Consider the following 24065-nt stretch of genomic DNA (forward strand, 5'->3'; position numbering starts at 1 on the left):
TTAGCGAATAAGCCTGTGGATATTGAAGTTCCCCAAGCAGTGCTTCCCGATACTGTATTTGAAGCAGTTCTTCGAATTCCTTATGATATGCAACTGAAACAAGTTCTTGCTAATGGGAAAAAGGGAGGGTTGAATGTGGGTGCTGTTCTTATTTTGCCCGAGGGATTCGAATTAGCGCCGCCCGACCGTATTTCTCCTGAGTTGAAAGAAAAGATAGGAAATCTCTCTTTTCAGAGTTATCGTCCCAATAAAAAAAATATTCTTGTGATAGGCCCTGTTCCCGGTAAGAAATATAGTGAAATCGTCTTTCCCATTCTTTCCCCCGACCCTGCTATGAAGAAAGACGTTCATTTCTTAAAATATCCCATATATGTGGGGGGAAACCGAGGAAGGGGACAGATCTATCCTGATGGTAGCAAGAGTAACAATACGGTCTATAATGCAACGTCAACAGGTGTAGTAAGAAAAATACTGCGTAAAGAAAAGGGGGGATATGAAATATCCATAGTCGATGCATCGGATGGACGCCAAGTGATTGATCTTATACCTCCCGGTCCAGAACTTCTTGTTTTAGAGGGGGAATCGATCAAGCTTGATCAACCATTAACAAGTAATCCTAATGTGGGAGGGTTTGGTCAGGGGGATGCAGAAATAGTGCTTCAGGATCCATTACGCGTTCAAGGCCTTTTGTTCTTCTTCGCATCCGTTATTTTGGCACAAGTTTTTTTGGTTCTCAAAAAGAAACAGTTTGAAAAGGTTCAATTGTACGAAATGAATTTCTAGGTCCCGGGATTTCTTACCATCAAGTTGGTAAAAAGCCGCGATTTATTGGCGATTGCTAGAATTCTCTATGATCCATTTTGGAAATCTTTTTTTTGTTTAGACTATTTTTTGTTTGCGAGATGTCTTGTCTGCAATTCCTTATTTCTATCATCTCATGCAAAACGAGGAGAATGCAAGGCAAGGGCGAGAACAATAAAAGGAACAAATCCTTTTAGGAGGGATTGCTGGTCTTCTTAATCCTCGATTCTTCTTGTATTGTATCGAAATATGAATCTTTTTTCTTCCTATTCGGCAAAGATTACTATTTCTTCTTTATTTGGGTCTGTCTCTTGAACCTCTTTTGCTTAGGTTCAGGCGATGTAGTGGACAAAAAGAGGGAAAGAAAATATGGCGGGGGACAAATTTTTTGTGACCAAATAGAATTGCTTGACTTGTTCAATTAAGTTCAATTTAGAACTTACAGAAATTTTGCAAAAAAAACGGATACTCTTCCATTGAAGGCTGTTTTTTATTTTTAGGCTAGTTGAGTAGTTTTAATTAAGGTTTTATTAGTTTATTACTCTAAATTAAATCAATGATTTACAAGAGACTTCCTCCGGGGAATAAAATATTGGATCCTCGATTGATCCTTTCTTTCTCCTCGCTTCATAAAAGTGAATTAATTTCATTGGCGAGGGGGTTATAAATCAACTGATGGATTACTTCACTAACATTATTAACAAACAAAATTAACAAACAAAACGAATAAATAGAGGGATTCTGACCATCAGAGCAAAGGCTTTCTCTTTGTTATTTTTACAAATCAAAATAGGAAACCCGTTTGTAGGTTATGGAATAGATTAAAAAAGTCGGGTTATAAGAGTAAGAATTCCGCGGGTCCTTTCCGCTCTAATCAGATAAAAGGGGGTAAGGACCCGCTAAGTTCCTATTTTTTCATGTTTACAACCTGGTCCCTCCAATTACTATAGAGATGAACCCAATCCAGAATATGAACCGTAAAAGAAAACACCTATTAAACCAATCACAGCAATACTGGTTACAGTACCTATCAGCCAAAGAGGAATTCTTCCAGTAGTATCGGCCATTTCCCCTACTTTCCTCCACATTTTATCAAGTGGTCATGCTAGAGACAAAAACAGTCATGGATAGTTATAAGGATGGTATCCTTCCAAATGGGGATAAGAGAATTCTTACTACTCTCTTTCTTTCTCTCAATTGAAGAAGTAATTGGAAAATAAAACAGCAAGTACAAAAATGAGTAATAAACCCCAGTATAGACTGGTACGATTCAATTCAACATTTTGTTCATTCGGGTTTGATTGTGTCATAGTTCTATAGTTGGAATTTGGTTTATCGTTGGATGAACTGCATTGCTGATATTGATCCCAAGAAAAAAACAGTAGGTACAGCTAGTCCGTGAACAGCCAGCCATCGCACTGTAAAAATAGGATAGGTTCGATCTATGGTCATTGAGGGCCTCCTAAAAGGATCTACTAAATTCATCGAGTTGTTCTAAAGAATCAAAACGGTCGGTTATTAACGGAATTCCTTGTCGGCTTTCTGTGAAATACTCGTTTGGCCGAGGACTTCCAAACACGTCATAAGCTAAACCCGTACTGACAAATAACCAACCCGCAATGAATAGGGAAGGTATAGTAATGCTATGAATAACCCAGTATCGAATACTGGTAATAATATCAGCAAAAGAACGTTCTCCCGTGCTTCCAGACATGCTGAGCTCCCCAAATTTTTGTACATTCAAAAAAGGAATTGATTCCGTAAAAGATGGGATCAACCAGTAAATAGAAAATTACTGATATTTCATCCTTGTGAGATTGTCAATTTTGTACCAAAGGTGTATTTTGAGTATACCAAATTAGTATAGCTATCCTTCCTATGGCACAGCAATCCTGTTTCGAGACCAAGCGAAACAGAATTCTTTTTTTCTCTTCTTTGTTCCTTGTCTATAGGGTAAGCTATATGGTATTCAAGGCATCAATAGAAAACCTCAATTTTGAGGGTCCTACTTAATTTTCACCGGCTTCGGAATAGTAGAATAATTCGGAATAGGGCTCAAGATCTTGGGAAAATCTAAGTTAATGATCAACAGGTTTGGATAAAGAATTTAGGAAAGATATTCTTATACTGACACAATACAAAGAGAAGTAGATGCGAAAGCTATCCCTTCGAATCCAACCTTTCCCCTTAAAGAATTTAATTGGTTAGCATAATATAATATCTAATAAATAGAAAATCAAATAGTAGATAATCTGTTATGAAAGAGAGAAAACATTCTTTGAAGAATCAAGATTCGTAATCAACCCTTGCCTTGTTTACTAACTTTCTTGACCAAACTGCAAGCGTGGAACTTTGCCAGTTCTTAGGTTTCCGAAATAGTGTAATGGAAAAAGAAGTGCTTCGAATCGACTTTGATTGGGGTTCGAAAAAGGAATTAAAAAAAAGTAAATTCAGGAAAGATTTCCTTTTTTTAGGAGACCCTCGAGGGGTCGTGGAATGCTTTTCTTCTCCTCTTATTCCATATGGAATACAATCAATTAAAATAAGAAGGAATAGGGGAATATTCCACTGTTCGCTCCAAAAAGAAGGTTAAATCATCCTATTGAAAAAGACCAAAATAGAAAGAACTTTTTCAAATTCAATTCTTTATTTTTCACTGGGGTTAGCTGATCTAGTTCTTAATATTTTTACTTTACTCAATTGACAGATTACACAGCAAATCTCTTGATTCGGAATTAGGGACTCATGCCCCATCTGATGAATCCATTTTCTTTTACACTTCTGTATCTCACTCTATCTTGTTTTTTTTGTATTATCTAAAATAACCGATGAATTATGAATTTTCCATAACTTAGGTAAGTGCTTTACCAACATATGTAGTGTAGTAAAAAAAATGGAATTTAACCCTTTCATGCTTACTATAACTAGTTATTTCGGTTTTCTATTGGCTGCTTTAACTCTAACCCTAGCTCTATTTATTGGCTTGAACAAGATACGTCTTATTTGAAATGAATTGAATGAATAAGGCAGAAAAGAAAAAATCTCTCTTTTGGATTCCTGGTATTCTACGCACTAATTACCAATTCTTTTTTTCTTGGTCATTGAGATTCGTGGATAATTTAGACTACTATTTAGGGATAAATTGTACCTCTTTTTTTTATCCCCTCGAACAAATCGAAATGATTGAAGTTTTTCTATTTGGAATCGTCTTAGGCCTAATTCCTATTACTTTAGCGGGATTATTCATGACTGCGTATTTGCAATACAGACGTGGGGATCAGTTGGATCTTTGATTGAGTAATATTTCTTTTTTGATTGCCCTCCTCTTGGTCTGGAGGAGGTCAAATTGGAATTGCAATTTGTTTTGTTAAGTTATTTTGCCCTGCTTCGACATAAGATAGATGGAATCACGCTCTGTAGGATTTGAACCTACGACATCGGGTTTTGGAGACCCGCGTTCTACCGAACTGAACTAAGAGCGCTTTCAAAAATCAAATCCTTTTCTACTCCTAATGTGTCTCACGTACGTATAGTATCCACAAATTAAAGTTATACCCGCTTTAATCGACCTCCTCACTACTGCCTATAAAGAAGAAAGAAGTAATAGGTAGGGATGACAGGATTTGAACCTGTGACATTTTGTACCCAAAACAAACGCGCTACCAAGCTGCGCTACATCCCTTTTCCAAATTGTTGTACAATGTCATTGTACACAATTCCTATCTTGTTTTCCACATCCTAATTTTCTTGTCTTTTTCTATCTATAGAGAATCCTCGTGTCATTTCTTCTTTTCGGTCTCATATAATCAAGGAATGGTATATATCTAAATCCAATCTAATTTCACCTATAAAAGAAAGATTACTATTCCTTGGTAATCTATAGGAAGGGATTGTCTTTTTCGTTTTTAGTTCGGAATTTCGCCTAAACAAAAGAAATACAAATGATCTTGGGCAATAATATCTGATCATATACGTATTCCAATAAGGAAGGAGGATTTTCAATGCGGGATATAAAAACATATCTCTCTGTAGCACCCGTGCTAAGTACTCTATGGTTTGGGGCTTTAGCAGGTTTATTGATAGAAATTAATCGTTTATTTCCAGATGCTTTGTCATTCCCCTTTTTTTCATTCTAGTTGTTGCTATGTGAGGAATAGAGTTCTTCGTGACATGATAAAAAATTCCCACTTTTCAATCCCTTTTTAGTATAGGAAAGAAAAAGAAAGAAAAGATAGATTGGGTTGGACCTTAGAGTCATGAAAAATTTGGTAAATCTCATTTTTGAAAAAAGAAATTCAATTAAAAGCAGTATCCAAGCTAAGTCAGGCCTCAGAAATCAGAGCATAGAAAGAGGCTGGGTTGGCTACTAAAATGAAAGGATTTTGCTTCAAAATCCTTGCTAATTTGACAAGGATTGTATTCCTTAATTATTTCTCTATTTTTTATTACTTAATTGAAAAAATTCCAAAAATTTTTATTCTAATGGATTTTCTTCTTCCTCTTCGGTTTCAAAATAGAGGAATAAAAGAATAAGTAGAAGAATTAAGTTAAGTCAATCCAAAAAGGAAAGGAGGTTCATGGCCAAGGGGAAAGATGTTAGAATCAGAGTTATTTTGCAATGTGTGAGTTGTGTTCGAAAAGGGGCCAATGAGGAGTCGGCAGGGATTTCTAGATATAGTACTCAAAAGAATCGCCACAATACACCCGGACAATTAGAATTAAGAAAATTTTGTCGTTATTGTCGTAAGCATACGATTCATGCCGAAATAAAGAAATAGGAGCATCTTATGTTCGATCTTTCCATAGATCAAAAAGAATAAGAACTTCCTATTTAATATATAGAGCATAGATAGAATACAAAATACAAATCAACTTGTCTGATTTCCATTAGATATTATTTCATATGTATCGAGGGTATTCATCTAATATATGGACCAAAGAGAGACTATTTCTTCTGGATCCAAAATTAATAAAATAAACAAATCAATTTTTTTTTCAATTTTAAAATAAGGAATAAATCATGTATACATCTAAACAACCCTTTCATAAATCCAAACAAACTTTTCATAAATCCAAGCAAACTTTTCGTAAATCCAAGCAAACTTTTCGTAAATTCAAACAACCTTTTCGCAAACCCAAACAACCTTTTCGTAGGCGTCCTCGGATTGGCCCGGGGGATCGAATTGATTATAGAAACATGAGTTTAATTAATCGATTTATTAGTGAACAAGGAAAAATATTATCGAGACGAATAAATAGATTAACCTTGAAACAACAACGATTAATTACTCTTGCTATAAAACAGGCTCGTATTTTATCTTTCTTACCATTTCGTAACTATGAGAATGAGAAACAATTTCAAGCCCAGTCAATTTCAATAATTACAGGTCCTAGACCCAGAAAAAATAGACATATTCCTCCATTAACACAAAAGTTCAATTCCAATCGAAACTTAAGAAACTCCAACCAGACTTTAAGAAACAACAATCGGAACTTTCCGATTGTTGATGTTTTATTCGAAAGGGCCAGACTATATATAAAGAAAGTAATCCAATTTAGATTCTTGGGTTTGTTATAAGAAAGAACAATGGGGAAGAAAAAATAGTTTTTTTATTTATTGCAACATGCTCGTTGATTCCTACCACTTAATCTTAATTTATTGTATCTTCCCGGAGTTACCTCTCCGGGAATTCTTTTTTAATTATTCCTGTATATTACTTTTTTATCCCTTTAATTGATAATCTTTATTTTATTGGAAATCGTGTAAAGATTATTTGGATTTAATACAGCTACTTGTGCAAGGATTTTACGATTAAGAATCAATTCTTTCTTGTAAAGATTGTGTATTAATTTACTATAATTATCGAATACTTTATGTATCCGCGTTGCTGCGTTTATCCGACTGATCCACAAACGCCAAAAATCCCTCTTTTGCCTGACTCTATCTCGATGAGAGGAAACAAACGCTCTTCTTACCTGTTGAGTAATCATTCGATTAAGTCTTAAATGAGCCCCTCTAAAGTTTGAGGCAAATGAACGCATTTTTGCCCGTCGTCTCCGAGCTATATATCCTCGCGGAACTCTGGTCATTGAATCAAATTAACCTTAATGAATAACTAATGATTTCTCTTCTTTTAGCCATCCTTTTTCCCATTAATAACAAAACGAATTATTCCATGCTTTTACTTATTTTTTCTTTTACCTAAAAGAAGCAACTCCAAATCAAAATTGAATCCATTCTATCTAACGAGCAGTTCTTATCTTATCTTTACCGGGATGGATCATCTGGATATTTAAAAAATCGCGGATCGAGATCGTTTTCGCTTAACCAAAGAAAGAAAAAGAAGAAGGAACCTTTTTTACTAATAAAATACTATAAAAAAATTTATCTCTATCATAAATCTATCTCTACCATAAAGGAATAGGTCTCGTTTTTTATACAATGTTCTACGTCAAGTTTAAAATTTTTTCATGAAAAAAAGATTTTCAATTTGACTGGACTTGACACTGGATTATGTTTTCTGAGACAGAAAATGAACGCATTAGGACTGCATCGAATCTAAGAGTTTATAAGAGAAAAAAATTCTCTTTAATAAACTTTATGTCTCGTGCAGAATACAATACGATTTCATCTTTCGTTTCATCATAAAAAATCTGGGACGGAAGGATTCGAACCTCCGAGTAACGGGACCAAAACCCGCTGCCTTACCACTTGGCCACGCCCCATTTCGGGTTTTATGCGACACTAATAAACAGTATTATGTTTATTTCTTATTCGTCAATCCTACTTCAATTACATAAAAATGGGGGGTATTCTCTTGGTAGGATTCTAGACATGCGAATAATATAGAATCCAAAAAATGCATTGATCATTACATGGAATTCTATTAAGATATTATATGAAAGTCGAATTTCTTCCACTCTCATTTGAGAGTGCGAATACAAGGAGGTATTTTGTGTTTGGGAAAGTCCGAAGAAAAAAGGATTTTGAATCCTCCTTTTCCTTTTTCCCTTAGAAAAATAACTCAATCAAAATCCAATTATCTACTCTACAAGAACGAAACGCTTGTTATGCCTAATATACTTAGTTTAACCTGTATTTGTTTTAATTCTGTTATTTATCCGACTAGTTTTTTCTTCGCCAAATTGCCCGAAGCTTATGCCATTTTCAACCCAATCGTGGATTTTATGCCTGTCATACCTGTACTCTTTTTTCTATTAGCCTTTGTTTGGCAAGCTGCTGTAAGTTTTCGATGAAATCTTTACTACTCTGTCTGCCAAATTGAATCATGTATTCATTCTAAAAAAATTCGAAAAATGGATAAGAGCCGAGAAGTCTTATATTATGAACCTTCGATTCTAAAATTCAAATTCTTCTACATTGAATGTATAGCTGCAGCAATAAATTTGGATCAGCCTTTCTACTCCCTGCATCTACGTTGAGCAGGTATCTTTAGGTAACCGCACAATACCTAACCTAATTTATTGATAAGAGTGCTTATTATAAATCAATTCTTGCAATTTTTTTCAAAAAATGATTTTTGCATTTTTAGGTGTCAAAATAAACAAAACCCATCCTAGTGGATTTGTGTGGTAAGGAAAAACGGGTAATCTATTCCTTAAAAAAAATCTTGGAGATTATGTAATGCTTACTCTCAAACTTTTTGTTTATACAGTAGTGATATTCTTTGTTTCCCTCTTTATCTTTGGATTCTTATCTAATGATCCAGGACGTAATCCTGGGCGTGACGAGTAAAAATCCAAAATTTTTTCTTACAAATTGGATTTGTTTCATACATTTATCTACGAGAAAATCCGGGGGTCAGAATTCCTTCCAATTCGAAAGTCCCAAACGATCCGAGGGGGCGGAAAGAGAGGGATTCGAACCCTCGGTACAAAAAAATTGTACAACGGATTAGCAATCCGCCGCTTTAGTCCACTCAGCCATCTCTCCCCGTTCCAAATCGAAAGGTTTCCGTGATATGACAGAGGCAAGAAATAACGATTGCAAAAAATCCTTCCTTTTTCTTTCAAAAGTTCAAAAAAATTATATTGCCAATTCCATTTTAGTTATATTCTTTTTTCTTAATGTTAATAAAAAAAAGAAGAATTTTCTTCTTTTTTCTTTCTAATTCTAAAATTGGATATTGGCTAAAAGACAATCAGATAGATTTTCTCTTCAGCAGGCATTTCCATATAGGACTTGTTATAATAAAACAAGCAGGTTATAGAAAAAAACTCTTTTTTTTATTATTTATCAACAAAGCAAAAAGGGGTCTTATCAAACCAACCCACCCCATAAAATTGGAAAGAAAGATAAAGTAAGTGGACCTGACTCCTTGAATGAGGCCTCTATCCGCTATTATAAATTCGATGTAGATGAAATTGTATAAGTGGATTTTTTTGTATTTCCTTAGACTTAGACCACGCAAGGCAAGAATTTCTCGCTATTTACTATTTCATATTCTTGTTACTAGATGTTCTATAGGAATAAGAAGAAATCGCAACCCCTTTCCGCTACACATAAAAATGGATTTCGAAAGTCAATTTTTCTTTTCAATATCTTTACTTTTTTTCATTTTTCCCTTAAAAAATAGGCTTTCTTGGAAATAGGAATCATGGAATAATCCTGAATTCCAATGTTTATTTCTATAGTATAAGAAAAACTAATTGAATCAAATTCATGGATTTACCACGACCTCGGCTGTGACCCCATAGATAAAAATGCAAAATTTCTATCTTCGAGACCATTGAAAAAAGGCATTGAACGAGAAAAAATCGTCCACAGATAATCTATCGTATGCCTTGGAAGTGATATAAGGTGCTCGGAAATGGTTGAAGTAATTGAATAGGAGGATCACTATGACTATAGCCCTTGGTAGAGTTACTAAAGAAGAAAATGATTTATTTGATATTATGGACGACTGGTTACGAAGGGACCGTTTTGTTTTTGTAGGATGGTCTGGCCTATTGCTTTTTCCTTGTGCTTATTTCGCTTTAGGAGGTTGGTTTACAGGAACAACTTTTGTAACTTCTTGGTATACCCATGGATTGGCGAGTTCCTATTTGGAAGGTTGCAATTTCTTAACCGCAGCAGTTTCCACCCCTGCCAATAGTTTAGCACACTCTTTGTTGCTACTATGGGGCCCGGAAGCACAAGGGGATTTTACTCGTTGGTGTCAATTAGGTGGTCTGTGGACTTTTGTTGCTCTCCATGGGGCTTTTGCACTAATAGGTTTCATGTTACGTCAATTTGAACTTGCTCGGTCTGTTCAATTGCGGCCTTATAATGCAATTTCATTCTCTGGCCCAATCGCTGTTTTTGTTTCCGTATTCCTGATTTATCCACTGGGGCAATCCGGTTGGTTCTTTGCGCCGAGTTTTGGCGTAGCAGCGATATTTCGATTCATCCTCTTCTTCCAAGAATTTCATAATTGGACGTTGAACCCATTTCATATGATGGGAGTTGCCGGAGTATTAGGCGCGGCTCTGCTATGCGCTATTCATGGGGCAACCGTGGAAAACACTCTATTTGAGGACGGTGATGGTGCAAATACCTTCCGCGCTTTTAACCCAACTCAAGCTGAAGAAACTTATTCAATGGTCACCGCTAATCGCTTTTGGTCCCAAATCTTTGGTGTTGCTTTTTCCAATAAACGTTGGTTACATTTCTTTATGCTATTTGTACCGGTCACCGGTTTATGGATGAGTCCTATTGGCGTAGTCGGCCTGGCTCTGAACCTACGTGCCTATGACTTCGTTTCCCAGGAAATCCGTGCAGCGGAAGATCCTGAATTTGAGACTTTCTACACCAAAAATATTCTTTTAAACGAGGGTATTCGTGCGTGGATGGCAGCTCAGGATCAGCCTCATGAAAATCTTATATTCCCTGAGGAGGTTCTACCACGTGGAAACGCTCTTTAATGGAACTTTTGTTTTAGCTGGTCGTGACCAAGAAACCACCGGTTTTGCTTGGTGGGCCGGGAATGCCAGACTTATCAATTTGTCGGGTAAACTACTTGAAGCTCACGTAGCCCATGCAGGATTAATCGTATTCTGGGCCGGAGCAATGAACCTATTTGAAGTGGCCCATTTCGTACCAGAAAAACCCATGTATGAACAAGGGTTGATTTTACTTCCGCACTTAGCTACTCTAGGTTGGGGAGTAAGGCCCGGGGGAGAAGTTCTAGATACTTTTCCGTACTTTGTATCTGGAGTACTTCATCTAATTTCCTCCGCAGTCTTAGGCTTCGGTGGCATTTATCACGCGCTTCTGGGACCGGAGACTCTTGAAGAATCTTTTCCATTCTTTGGTTATGTGTGGAAAGATAGAAATAAAATGACTACAATTTTGGGTATTCACCTAATTTTGTTAGGTATAGGTGCTTTTCTTCTAGTACTCAAAGCTCTTTATTTTGGCGGTATATATGATACCTGGGCTCCTGGGGGAGGAGATGTAAGAAAAATTACCAATTTGACCCTTAGCCCCGGTGTTATATTTGGTTATTTACTAAAATCCCCTTTTGGGGGAGAGGGTTGGATTGTTAGTGTGGATGATTTAGAAGATATAATTGGGGGACATGTATGGTTGGGTTTCATTTGTGTATTTGGCGGAATTTGGCATATCTTAACCAAACCCTTCGCATGGGCTCGCCGTGCATTTGTATGGTCTGGAGAAGCTTACTTGTCTTATAGTTTAGGCGCTTTATCTGTCTTTGGTTTTATCGCTTGTTGTTTTGTCTGGTTCAATAATACAGCTTATTCGAGTGAGTTTTATGGACCTACTGGGCCAGAAGCTTCTCAAGCTCAAGCATTTACTTTTCTAGTTAGAGATCAGCGTCTTGGAGCTAATGTGGGATCTGCCCAAGGACCCACAGGTTTAGGTAAATATCTAATGCGTTCCCCAACGGGAGAGGTTATTTTTGGAGGGGAAACTATGCGTTTTTGGGACCTTCGTGCTCCATGGTTAGAACCTCTAAGGGGCCCCAACGGTTTGGACTTGAGTAGGTTGAAAAAAGACATACAACCTTGGCAAGAACGACGTTCGGCAGAATATATGACCCATGCTCCTTTAGGCTCTTTAAATTCTGTGGGTGGCGTAGCTACCGAGATCAATGCAGTTAATTATGTTTCTCCTAGAAGTTGGTTAGCGACTTCCCATTTTGTTCTAGGATTCTTCTTTTTTGTGGGCCATTTGTGGCATGCAGGAAGAGCCCGGGCTGCTGCAGCAGGATTTGAAAAGGGAATCGATCGTGATTTGGAGCCTGTTCTTTACATGACCCCTCTTAACTAAGATTTTCTTATTTATACCTGTTCTACTGTTTTTTTCTGTTCTGGCTCGGTTATTCTATCTAGCCGAGCCATTCATTCCTTTCTATGAAAGAAAGATAAGGGGACAGAACAAAAAAAACAAATAAAGAAACAAACGTATTCAATACGCAAAAGAAAAGAGAGAGGAAAGCAAAAGGAGAGAGAGGGATTCGAACCCTCGATAGTTCCTAGAACTATACCGGTTTTCAAGACCGGAGCTATCAACCACTCAGCCATCTCTCCACAGCCTAATCCTTATTTTATTCCTACAAATAGAACATAGCCATACGAAATGACTCACTAACCTCTAGAAACATCTCAAATACAAATCCCTTTTCGATATATTTCTGTATACTGTATCCATGTATACAGGATCCGCTATATCCGCTTGTGAAATAAAGCATAAAACCCCCTCAACCCCATATCCAAATAAAAAAAGTGGTGAGTAATAAGTTTTGAAGAGAAGAATCAATGGATTCATGATTAAACCCCTCCTACTTCTTGTATTTTATTACAATTTTGATTAAGTGAGGGATCAAATATAATATGTAGTCAACTTTATTTGATGGTAACTTGGAGGATTAGAAATATGACTATTGCTTTCCAATTAGCTGTTTTTGCATTAATTGTGACTTCCTCAGTCTTAGTCATTAGTGTACCCCTTGTATTTGCTTCTCCTGATGGTTGGTCAAACAATAAAAACGTTGTATTTTCCGGTACATCATTATGGATTGGACTGGTCTTTCTGGTAGCTATTCTAAATTCTCTCATTTCTTAAATGTGTTTAGTATTTAGTAGCCCGATAAAAAATAAAAAAGGGCCGTTTATTCGGATTGTGAGACGCATTAAAATGCAATTTGCGCCCCGAATTGATTGACAGACAATTAAATTAATAAAAAGAAAACTCAAATAGAAAATGAAACGGTCGACCCAGACATAGACGGTCGACCCAGGCGGATATACCCTATAAAATATAGGACGTAGCGAGCGTAGTTCAATGGTAAAACATCTCCTTGCCAAGGAGAAGATACGGGTTCGATTCCCGCCGCTCGCCAGCTTAATTTAGTAAGGTACTATCAGAAAAAATTTAGTCTACTTTTATTAAAGTAATAGGTGTTAGTCTAGTACCGTACCCCTTTACTATCTTAGCCCCCTTTGCACCCCACTCAAAAAAAGAGCACTACAGCGGCGGGAATCGAACTCGGCAACAGGGTTCCCTAAACCGGGGATTCACCGAAACAAACAACCAGCAAACAGCTTTTAAAGGGAAGGGAGATAGACTGTGCCTTTCTTTCATTTATTTTTTCTTTTCTGCAAGGTAGGGGGCCTTGAGAGTTCCTCTTGTGGTAGCAAGTTACTTCGCAACCTGCTCAATTTGGCCTTATAGGGTCGGGAACTAATGAATAAAAAGGGTTGGATACCGCCCAACCACCCAGCCCTCTACCATATCTAGACAAATAGAATAGTCCTTTTATACAGACTGCTAAGTGCGGAGACGGGAATCGAACCCGTGACCTCAAGGTTATGAGCCTCGTGAGCTACCAAACTGCTCTACTCCACTCTGGAGCGCTGGAAACCGGTGGACGAAAAAGGTTGAATACAGGCCTCTACCATGTCTAGACAAATAGAATAGTTATTTTATACAGAATGGAGCGGGTAGCGGGAATCGAACCCGCATCGTTAGCTTGGAAGGCTAGGGGTTATAGTCGACGTTGGTTGATTATTATTAACGTCTCTAATTCAAAACCGAACATGAAATTTTGATTTCATTCGGCTCCTTTATGGGTATTCTCACCACTTAACATCTAAGTCAGCTTTTTTGTCTGAATGGAACCAAGGCTCTCTGCTTTCTAGATGATCCCTAAAGAGTAGGAGATAGAAATTTGCCTAAATCTATCTAATCTAATTACTTCGTTCCCTAATTTCATTTAAGAGATCCTGAGGAAAAGAATTGGGTTTCCACCGAGCTGAAACAATATGCTGATGGTTTTAGTAAACCAAAACTACCGTTTTTTAGCTATTTGGCTTCCATTTCCTTTTTTAACAAAAGAAGATTTAGTTACGATTGGAAATAAATTTTTTTGTATCTTCATCCATAGATCCTTTACTCATATTTTAAAAATTGGAATCCTTAATCCAATGCAAAATTATGCTTCGCAACTCTGTACTCATAATCCAAATCCTATTTGTTTTTTGGATGCAATTTCAATTAGTCTTTGGGTACAAATCGCGAAAATGCATATTCTTCCTCAATATGCTATTGAGAGAAAAAGGAGTAAATCCTTTCTAAGAACTAAAGTTTTCATCGGAATATAAAAAACCTTAAGGACGCCTTAAGTATATCATTTCAAATTCAGTTATTAATAGAACGAATCACACTTTTACCACTAAACTATACCCGCTACATGTAAATTCTGATACCAACGCTACCCTTTGTCAAGGGTAGCCATTCGAGAAAGATGCTAATTCCCTCTTAGTTAATGAAACAGAGAAGGTTCCTCACAGTTAGCGGTTGGTACTTCGATCGCGGGCCTTTCCTTTACTTTCTTTTTTGTTCAGAATTGAACAAAGAATTTGGGGAAGAAAACATCTTCCCCCACTTATCATGAAATCTGGGCCATAGAGAAAGAGTGAGATGTTTTTTTTTATTTATCATAGACTTTCCCTATGGCTTGAGAGAAACAATAAATAACTTAAAGAAAAAGGCACATAGGAGCCGAAGGATTTACTTGATGTAAAGAAGATTCTGAATGTCTCTGCTTAGTCGATTCTCTCCGTTTAACTTTTTCTTCTCTTCTTTTCCACTCAATTCTAGTTTATTAGATTCTTGTTTAAAAGAATCAAAGAAGATGAATAGAACTAAGAACACACAAAAAAGAGCATATAGGCCCGAGACCATTACCAAAAGTTCTTCCCAATAATCATATTGGGTATCTGTTCCCTTCCTTTTCCTATTAGGATGGGGCATGTTGGATTTTCCATATCCATATACCATCGAACCTTAAGGGTTCCAGAACCCTCCTTTTTTGCTAGTTTTCAGAAACGGAAAACCCTGAACCAGGAGCAGTATAAATTCTACTGCCCGCCTTTTACAAGAAAATTGGTGATAAAACTCCACTACAGTTTGTTCAAAATGCACCAATCAGAATCCCTTGAGAATATTCAAGTACCCTATTTCTAAGATATTTCTAAGAGAAGAGGTACCTGCTGAAAATCGCTTCAACAAATCCACTTAAGAAAAATTGCAAAGTTTTGAACTCGAAGGTTTTTCCAAGGGATGCCTGTTAAAAATTGTTTCAACCTCTCACCAAAACAGACAAGAAGTATATCACTGAAAATTAATACCCAGCCATATGGGTATATGAAGGGCGCGAATTCGTTTATACCCCACCCAATTAGAGGAAATAAAACATAAATGGAGAAAGTTTTCATGATAAGATCAGCCAATAGAAGAAAAAAGTCCCTAATTTTTCAGACTGTTCTGAGCATGTGAAAAGTCAATAGCCTAAAGATAAAAAACCCTATACTTTGTGCAAGTGATAAGAGAGAATATGAAAGATTTTCCTATTTTTCTTGATTTTCTTAAGATTTTTTTGAACCTGACCATGAATAGACTTATATATCTCGATATATACAGATATAATGTACATTATGGAGTAGACCTATAATGGGAAATGAAAGTGGCTAATTTTGGAATTGAATAAGAAGCCCTTTTAACTCAGTGGTAGAGTAATGCCATGGTAAGGCATAAGTCATCGGTTCAAATCCGATAAAGGGCTTTTTTTACTTAGTGGTAGAGTAATGCCGCGGTAAGACGTGAGTCAGTGGTTCAAATCCGATACAGTACTTTTCTACTAAATTCATTCACTTTCTTTCTTTTTGAAAATTTCTCTTTTTTTATTGAATTTGATAACTTAGTGCGAGATGCATGCATTTTTAGTTTAAACACTAAGCGAAGCAGGGGGGTGTAAATTCCAAAAAAGAAATTGGACTCTTTTTCCTATTAGATCAATCAAATCACTACCCGTACTGAACTAATATAGAATCCCTTTTATTAATCTATTCTTATTCCATATCCTTTATAAACGAATTTCCCTAAAAAGTAGGGGATGATCCGTGAATTAACCTAACCATCAACTAAAAAAAATCCTACAAAAGCATAATGGAAAAGTAGGAAGGACTCCTTGCTTTGGATCTAGTTATACTCTTCGAGTATATTGACAATTCCAAAAAACTGCTCATACTATCATTATAGTATAATGAGGAGCGGTTGTATACCGCCCTATCGTCTAGTGATGCCCCTATCGTCTAGTGGTTCAGGACATCTCTCTTTCAAGGAGGCAGCGGGGATTCGACTTCCCCTGGGGGTAGGGAGTATTATGAAAGGAGGTTAATCATAGATTATCAAAAACCCTAGAATAAATTCTTCCTGGGTCGATGCCCGAGCGGTTAATGGGGACGGACTGTAAATTCGTTGACAATATGTCTACGCTGGTTCAAATCCAGCTCGGCCCAAAAATCTAGGGCTTCGTGAATATGAGTTAAATCCATTTTTTTTCTTCCATAAAAAAGAATATTTGATCCATAGAAATAAAAGAAATAAAGGATAAAAAGAAAAGGGGAAATATCTTTCTAATCTATATCTCTTTCATTCCTCTCTTACAAACAAAAAAAAGACCTTTTCTTATTGGTTATTGAAAGGTGGATTATTATCTATTTTTAGCGATAATAAATCGCGACATACTAGTTATGTCATTCTCACTATACCCCCATACGATACGGGGGTATGTAGTATATGATTCGTCTATTTCTTAGAGTAGGACAGGCGAATATTCTTATTCTTATGGTTCCATTTAAGAATAAGTATGCCATACGCCCCGCGGGGATTGTAGTTCAATTGGTCAGAGCACCGCCCTGTCAAGGCGGAAGCTGCGGGTTCGAGCCCCGTCAGTCCCGAACTAGGGTTCAATGAATGGAGAAATTCATCTTTCCTTTTTCCATGAAAAAAGGGGGGCAGGAAGCAAGATCAAATACCTATGGGGTACCCCTATTTCACTTTTTTTAGTTCGCGTTTCTCAGTAAAGAGAGGAGAGTATAGGAATTTTTTTATCACTACTTCTGGTTGATAGCGAAAGACATACATATCATACGTGGAAGGGATCCTCCTATGTTATACTATTCCACTCTCAACCATGAATTGATTTGATAGATCCGATATTCATAATATTGAATTGATTCAGTATTATCAGAATGCAAGTCCTCCCCTTGAATTTACAGGATACCCTTTTCCCTCTCCATGGGATTACATCCCGAGTTATTGCGAAAAAAAAGAGGTTATGGAAGTCAATATTCTCGCATTTATTGCTACTGCATTGTTCATTCTAGTTCCTACTGCCTTTTTACTTATTATTTATGTAAAAACAGTCAGCCAAAATGATTAATTGGAAGTTCAATTAATCATTGAAGAAATGAAAAAGGGATTAAATAAAATAAAAATCCAAGTCTTAAATGAAAGGATCCGGTTGGAATCATAAAGTGTGGTAGAAAAAACTACATATAGTTTTTTCTACCACACTTTAGAGTCTTTCTATTATATTATCTTGAATCTACATAGAATAGATTACTAGATTGAAATAGTAGTCTAATTCAATTTCTTTTTTCACTGCATCCACTTAATTTCAATCAAGTCAAAATGAAAAAATCCATGGAGGGAGAGAAAAATAATATGAGAATAGACTATAGTAAAAGAAAAAAAGTAAAAGGAAAAAACCAGCGAATCTTTCATGCTTAAACATGTCGCGAAATGTTTCAAAAGAGCATAAAATTTATTTTAAGAACTAAGAATAAGAAAAGAGTATAAAACAAATGGAAAATGTGCGATATGTTGGGAATAGCTCCGCGGAAGAAAATCTAAAGTTCTTATGTATAGAACTTTTTTAACCATGGGTCGCTTCTAGTAGCGATTATGAATTGCTCTCACCGCTCTTTCTATTTCTATTTTCTATTCTTTCTATTTCTATATAGTAGAATAGAAATAGAAAGAATAGAAAGACTCTTTCTTACAAGAGTTTCTTACAGGAGTGAAACAAAATTAAAGAAAGAGAGAAAGAATAAAGTTCGGCAAAATGATTAATGCAAAACGGTCAATTAAAGAAAAGAGTTGATACAACAATTCGACTACTCAATCAATTAGTAGTATCCCTAGAGTCCACTCCTCCCCCATACTACTAGTGAAAGAGAAAATGTAAAGACTACCATTAAAGCAGCCCAAGCGAGACTTACTATATCCATGTAAATTATGTCTCCTATTTCTATGAAGGAATTATTCTACTATTGATGAATAATCATAGTAGAATCAAGGGTACAGAGTCAAAAAGGGGTTCTGACCTAAAACTATGGATGAATCAGTTCAAAGAATTTACTCTTAACAAATTCTTAGAGTATTTCTGGTAGAATTTAACAAATTCTTAGAGTATTTCTGGTAGAATTGGGGAGCATTAAGTATAAATATGATACATAGCCCTTTCTTATTAATAAAAGAATAAGGAAACGCTATCTCATCCCTATTGGTATCGGTTTGGGCCACTACTGCTAAAACAAACCCCAGTTTGAGGAAAGAACGGTGGGTTCTCAAAATCCAGTATCGCCGAGCCTTGTTATTCTCTTGCCCCAACTTATGCGGGGTGCAAATTTGTCGATTTGGATCAGTACTATAAGCCTAAGTATTTTATTGATCAGGCGGCACCCAGATTTGAACTGGGGATAAAGGATTTGCAGTCCCCTGCCTTACCGCTTGGCCATGCCGCCAAAAAATACGATCTAAAATCGAGAAAAGAGCAAGTATTCATCCACGTTTCTTACTAAAACTAACTTTCTTTTATCTTAAATCTAATTCTACTTACTTTTTTCCAATCTTTTTCAAAAAATCTATTCATGCTTTTTTTGGATCCAGTTTCGATTATTCTCCTCAAAGGATTCTATCTTAAAACACACATTGCTAACACTAGAAAACTTCCCTTTTCTTTCTATTGAAATGAAAAAGGAGAAAAGTGGATTTCTAGTCACAAGCTACAAAATTAAGAACAAATTGGAACCATTAACTAGAATTCTCTTTTTATTTTGAATTTCGGTATTCTCTCCCGCCTGCCATTTAATGTCATAATAAAAGACAATGGATTTATGCCTAATCCGTATATAGGTAAACTCCAGGTCCGAACAGCATTATTATCTATGGATCCCCCTTATGTACATATCTCTGTGGAGAATCGTTCTTTAATTTTTCATTGCATTAAATATCTTGAATAAAAAAAAGAAAATTGACTTTGCTATGTGGAGGTCCAGAACTAGATTGGCATGTACTTAAAAAAGTACTTACTTTATTTTAGGATTCTACAACGAAATCTTATATCTTATATTTTATAGAAATTCTACTACTACGAAACAAAAAAGAACCTTCAAATTCTTTTTTGAAATTAAACTAAGCGTGCTATTCTCAATCGAACTAAAGTCAAACTTTCTAGTGCTTATAAATTATTATATTTTGGTTTTATCCCATTCATAGAAAGGAGAAAAAATGAGAAATCTTTGCCGTCCAATCTAAGAATATCATAAACTGTAAGTGGCAGAATTTTTTTCGAGGTTCTAGGAATGTTTTATCACTTCATTTTCATTCCATTTGGACCCCTGGGAAATTCGAACTTTCGTTGAAATTGTCTCTATTCATATGTATGAAATACATATATGAAATACGTATGTGGAGTTCCCGAGAATTTCATGTGATTTAGTAAACAGAATATAGATTCCATAATTGCTAGATCGATCTGTAGGGATTGATGAAGAGTGAGCTGATAATGGAATTTTTCTTCGATAAACAGGAAACTTAAGATTAAGATGCTCCGGAATGGAAATGAGGGAATGTCCACAATACCCGGATTTAGTCAGATCCAATTCGAGGGATTTTGTAGGTTCATTAATCAAGGCTTGGCAGAAGAACTTGAGAAGTTTCCAACAATTAAAGATCCAGATCACGAAATTTCATTTCAATTATTTGCGAAAGGATATCAATTGCTAGAACCTTCGATAAAAGAAAGGGATGCTGTGTATGAATCACTCACCTATTCTTCCGAATTATACGTATCCGCGCGATTAATTTTTGGTTTCGATGTGCAAAAGCAAACCATTTCTATTGGAAACATTCCTATAATGAATTCCTTAGGAACCTTTATAATAAATGGAATATACCGAATTGTGATCAATCAAATATTGCTAAGTCCTGGTATTTACTACCGCTCGGAATTAGACCATAAAGGAATTTCTATCTACACCGGGACTATAATATCAGATTGGGGAGGAAGATCGGAATTAGCAATTGATAAAAAAGAAAGGATATGGGCTCGCGTGAGTAGAAAACAAAAGATATCTATTCTAGTTCTATCATCAGCTATGGGTTCAAATCTAAAAGAAATTCTAGATAATGTTTCCTACCCTGAAATTTTCTTGTCTTTCCCTAATGCTAAGGAGAAGAAGAGGATTGAGTCAAAAGAAAAAGCTATTTTGGAGTTTTATCAACAATTTGCTTGTGTAGGTGGGGACCTGGTATTTTCGGAATCCTTATGTGAGGAATTACAAAAGAAATTTTTTCAACAAAAATGTGAATTAGGAAGGATTGGTCGACGAAATATGAATCGAAGACTGAATCTTGATATACCTCAGAACAGCACCTTCTTGTTACCGCGAGATGTATTGGCCGCTACGGATCATTTGATTGGAATGAAATTTGAAACGGGTATACTTGACGATGACGATATGAATCACTTGAAAAATAAACGTATTCGTTCGGTTGCGGATCTGTTACAAGATCAATTCGGACTGGCTCTTGGTCGTTTACAACATGCGGTTCAAAAAACTATCCGTAGAGTATTCATACGTCAATCAAAACCGACTCCACAAACTTTGGTAACTCCAACTTCAACCTCGATTTTATTAATAACTACTTACGAGACCTTCTTTGGTACATATCCCTTATCTCAAGTTTTTGATCAAACCAATCCATTGACACAAACGGTTCATGGGCGAAAAGTGAGTTGTTTGGGTCCTGGAGGATTGACGGGGAGAACTGCAAGTTTTCGGAGCCGAGATATCCATCCGAGTCACTATGGGCGTATTTGTCCAATTGACACGTCCGAAGGAATCAACGTTGGACTTACTGGATCTTTAGCTATTCATGCGAGAATTGATCATTGGTGGGGATCCGTAGAGAGTCCTTTTTATGAAATATCTGAGAAAGCAAAGAAAAAAAAAGAGAGACAGGTGGTTTATTTATCACCAAATAGAGATGAGTATTATATGATAGCAGCAGGAAATTCTTTGTCCTTGAATCGGGGTATTCAGGAAGAACAGGTTGTTCCAGCTAGATACCGTCAAGAATTCCTGACTATTGCATGGGAACAGATTCATGTTAGAAGTATTTTTCCTTTCCAATATTTTTCTATTGGGGGTTCTCTCATTCCTTTTATTGAGCATAATGATGCGAATCGAGCTTTAATGAGTTCTAATATGCAGCGCCAAGCAGTTCCGCTTTCTCGGTCCGAGAAGTGCATTGTTGGAACTGGATTGGAACGCCAAACAGCTCTAGATTCGAGGGTTTCTGTTATAGCCGAACGCGAGGGAAAGATCATTTCTACTAATAGTCACAAGATCCTTTTATCAAGTAGTGGGAAGACTATAAGTATTCCTTTAGTTACCCATCGGCGCTCTAACAAAAATACTTGTATGCACCAAAAACCTCGGGTTCCGCGGGGTAAATCCATTAAAAAAGGACAAATTTTAGCGGAGGGGGCTGCTACGGTTGGTGGGGAACTTGCTTTAGGAAAAAACGTATTAGTAGCTTATATGCCATGGGAAGGTTACAATTTTGAAGACGCAGTATTAATTAGCGAACGTTTGGTATATGAGGATATTTATACTTCTTTTCACATCCGAAAATATGAAATTCAGACGGATACAACAAGCCAAGGCTCCGCTGAAAAAATCACTAAAGAAATACCACATCTAGAAGAACATTTACTCCGCAATTTGGACAGAAATGGAGTTGTGAAGTTGGGGTCCTGGGTAGAAACAGGCGATATTTTAGTAGGTAAATTAACGCCTCAGATAGCGAGCGAATCGTCCTATATCGCGGAAGCTGGATTATTACGGGCCATATTTGGTCTTGAGGTATCCACTTCAAAAGAAACTTCTCTCAAACTACCGATAGGTGGAAGAGGACGCGTTATCGATGTGAAATGGATCCAGAGGGATCCCCTCGACATAATGGTTCGTGTATATATTTTACAAAAACGCGAAATCAAAGTTGGGGATAAAGTAGCCGGAAGACACGGGAATAAGGGGATCATTTCCAAAATTTTGCCTAGGCAAGATATGCCCTATTTGCAAGATGGAACGCCTGTTGATATGGTTTTCAATCCCTTAGGAGTACCCTCCCGAATGAATGTGGGACAAATATTTGAAAGCTCGCTCGGATTAGCAGGGGATCTGCTAAAGAAACATTATAGAATAGCACCCTTTGATGAGAGATATGAGCAAGAGGCTTCAAGAAAACTTGTGTTTTCAGAATTATATGAAGCCAGTAAACAAACAAAAAATCCGTGGGTATTTGAACCCGAGTACCCGGGAAAAAGCAGAATATTTGATGGAAGAACAGGAGACCCCTTCGAACAGCCTGTTCTAATAGGGAAGTCCTATATCTTAAAATTAATTCATCAAGTTGATGAGAAAATCCACGGACGCTCTACTGGGCCCTATTCACTTGTTACACAACAACCCGTTAGAGGAAGAGCCAAGCAAGGGGGACAACGAATAGGAGAAATGGAAGTTTGGGCTTTAGAAGGATTTGGTGTTGCTCATATTTTACAAGAGATACTTACTTATAAATCTGATCATCTTATAGCTCGCCAAGAAATACTTAACGCTACGATCTGGGGAAAACGAGTACCTAATCACGAGGATCCTCCAGAATCTTTTCGAGTGCTTGTTCGAGAACTACGATCTTTGGCTCTAGAACTGAACCATTTCCTTGTATCTCAGAAGAACTTCCAGGTTAATAGGGAAGAAGTTTGATCGGAATAAATATAAATTCTTTTCTTATTTCTATTTTATGATTGACCAATATAAACATCAACAACTTCAAATTGGACTCGTTTCCCCTCAACAAATAAAGGCTTGGGCTAACAAAACACTACCTAATGGGGAAGTCGTTGGCGAAGTCACAAGGCCCTCCACTTTTCATTATAAAACCGATAAACCAGAAAAAGATGGATTGTTTTGCGAAAGAATCTTTGGACCCATAAAAAGCAGAATTTGTGCTTGTGGAAATTCTCGAGCGAGCGGAGCTGAAAACGAAGACGAAAGATTTTGCCAAAAATGCGGAGTAGAATTTGTTGATTCTCGGATACGAAGATATCAAATGGGATACATCAAACTCGCATGTCCCGTGACTCATGTGTGGTATTTAAAAGGTCTTCCTAGTTATATCGCGAATCTTTTAGATAAACCCCTTAAGAAATTGGAGGGCCTAGTATATGGCGATTTCTCTTTTGCTAGGCCCAGTGCTAAAAAACCAACTTTCTTACGATTACGAGGTTTATTCGAGGATGAAATTTCATCCTGTAACCATAGCATTTCCCCCTTTTTTTCTACCCCAGGCTTTACAACATTTCGAAATCGGGAAATTGCGACAGGAGCAGGTGCTATTAGAGAACAATTAGCAGATTTGGATTTGCGAATTATTTTAGAGAATTCCTCGGTCGAATGGAAGGAATTAGAAGACGAGGGGTATAGTGGAGATGAATGGGAAGATAGAAAAAGACGAATAAGAAAAGTTTTTTTGATTAGACGCATGCAATTGGCGAAACATTTTATTCAAACAAATGTAGAACCAGAATGGATGGTTTTGT

General features: G+C 36.6%; 9 non-coding genes across 9 annotated transcripts; 4 read left to right on the plus strand and 5 right to left on the minus strand.

Annotated features, from left to right (window-relative positions):
• Nucleotides 1-4209: 4209 nt before the first annotated feature.
• TRNAW-CCA (transfer RNA tryptophan (anticodon CCA)) lies at nt 4210-4283 on the minus strand. Its single transcript has one exon. It is a non-coding gene; the product is annotated as a tRNA-Trp (tRNA).
• A 126-nt stretch (nt 4284-4409) lies between these two features.
• On the minus strand, nt 4410-4483 carry TRNAP-UGG (transfer RNA proline (anticodon UGG)). Its single transcript has one exon. It is a non-coding gene; the product is annotated as a tRNA-Pro (tRNA).
• Nucleotides 4484-8667: 4184 nt separating this feature from the next.
• TRNAS-GCU (transfer RNA serine (anticodon GCU)) lies at nt 8668-8755 on the minus strand. Its single transcript has one exon. It is a non-coding gene; the product is annotated as a tRNA-Ser (tRNA).
• A 3511-nt stretch (nt 8756-12266) lies between these two features.
• On the minus strand, nt 12267-12354 carry TRNAS-UGA (transfer RNA serine (anticodon UGA)). Its single transcript has one exon. It is a non-coding gene; the product is annotated as a tRNA-Ser (tRNA).
• A 740-nt stretch (nt 12355-13094) lies between these two features.
• TRNAG-GCC (transfer RNA glycine (anticodon GCC)) lies at nt 13095-13165 on the plus strand. The gene has a single exon. It is a non-coding gene; the product is annotated as a tRNA-Gly (tRNA).
• A 2653-nt stretch (nt 13166-15818) lies between these two features.
• Nucleotides 15819-15890, plus strand: TRNAT-GGU (transfer RNA threonine (anticodon GGU)). The gene has a single exon. It is a non-coding gene; the product is annotated as a tRNA-Thr (tRNA).
• A 652-nt stretch (nt 15891-16542) lies between these two features.
• TRNAY-GUA (transfer RNA tyrosine (anticodon GUA)) lies at nt 16543-16626 on the plus strand. The gene has a single exon. It is a non-coding gene; the product is annotated as a tRNA-Tyr (tRNA).
• Nucleotides 16627-16993: 367 nt separating this feature from the next.
• TRNAD-GUC (transfer RNA aspartic acid (anticodon AUC)) lies at nt 16994-17067 on the plus strand. Its single transcript has one exon. It is a non-coding gene; the product is annotated as a tRNA-Asp (tRNA).
• Nucleotides 17068-18847: 1780 nt separating this feature from the next.
• TRNAC-GCA (transfer RNA cysteine (anticodon GCA)) lies at nt 18848-18918 on the minus strand. The gene has a single exon. It is a non-coding gene; the product is annotated as a tRNA-Cys (tRNA).
• Nucleotides 18919-24065: the final 5147 nt, after the last annotated feature.

Source organism: Oryza sativa, chromosome 10, assembly GCF_034140825.1.
Source record: "Oryza sativa Japonica Group chromosome 10, ASM3414082v1".
Taxonomy (NCBI): Eukaryota; Viridiplantae; Streptophyta; class Magnoliopsida; order Poales; family Poaceae; genus Oryza; species Oryza sativa.